Source organism: Triticum dicoccoides, unplaced genomic scaffold (assembly GCF_002162155.2).
Source record: "Triticum dicoccoides isolate Atlit2015 ecotype Zavitan unplaced genomic scaffold, WEW_v2.0 scaffold208646, whole genome shotgun sequence".
Lineage (NCBI taxonomy): Eukaryota > Viridiplantae > Streptophyta > Magnoliopsida > Poales > Poaceae > Triticum > Triticum dicoccoides.
The window spans coordinates 1-805 of record NW_021237254.1 but is presented as its reverse complement, the minus strand read 5'-3'; the positions used below and the strand labels follow the sequence as shown (position 1 = coordinate 805).

The 805-nt window shown below is 35.3% G+C and overlaps 1 long non-coding RNA gene across 1 annotated transcript; it reads left to right on the top strand.

The window, feature by feature from the left end:
- The first annotated feature begins 27 nt into the window (after positions 1-27).
- LOC119345139 lies at positions 28-805 on the top strand. Its single transcript, XR_005166936.1, has 3 exons — positions 28-314; positions 541-620; positions 774-805. It is a non-coding gene; the product is annotated as an uncharacterized LOC119345139 (long non-coding RNA).

Sequence of the window (805 nt, the reverse complement as noted above, 5' to 3'; positions counted from 1 at the left end):
CCTGAGGTGATGTTATCTAAATTATTTTCCTGATTCCTGATTGCAGTTTTTCGTTAGACATGATTACCACGTTAATTATCTTTAATTTACATACGGCTGAGGGGTAGAAGTTTCTTCTCTTATACAAGCATTAACCATGCTCTTCCTGATGCTTAGTGAAGTATCGGTTACTTTACATTTATCTAATAACTTCATCAGCGAAGTAATTCATTTATATGCAGGCCATTGACCCAAGAACACGCATGGTTTTGTTCAAGATGTTGAACAGTGGTGTTTTTAATAATATAAATGGTTGCATTTCTACAGGAAAAGAGGTAAACACTAAAATGCAGTGCATGTGCTACTGAACTATTTCCTTCGATCCGTGTATTTCTCTTTACTGCAGACCTAAAAGCATTAGAACATTAATAAATGAAATACAGCTCCTTGTTCGGTAAATAGAATAAAGAGAATTCTGCTCAATCTGCTGGTTTCAGTTATCTGTTTTCCCAATTGGGTATATCTACTTCCATATTCAACATTAATCCACTTCCTGTGCAGGCAAATGTCTATCATGCAACAAAGATAGATGGCCAGGAGCTAGCAATCAAAGTCTATAAAACCTCTGTCCTTGTCTTTAAGTAAGATTCGATTCTTTACACTTGTTTGTTGCTCCCTATAGATTCTTGTTGAAACATATTGCAGTACTGTGTCATGTGATATGCTCTTTATCCTTTTCGTACTTGTTAAAAGAATTGTTCTGTAAAGGTTTGAGTGACATTTGTTTATTGCAGGGATAGAGACAGATATGTTCAAGGAGATTATC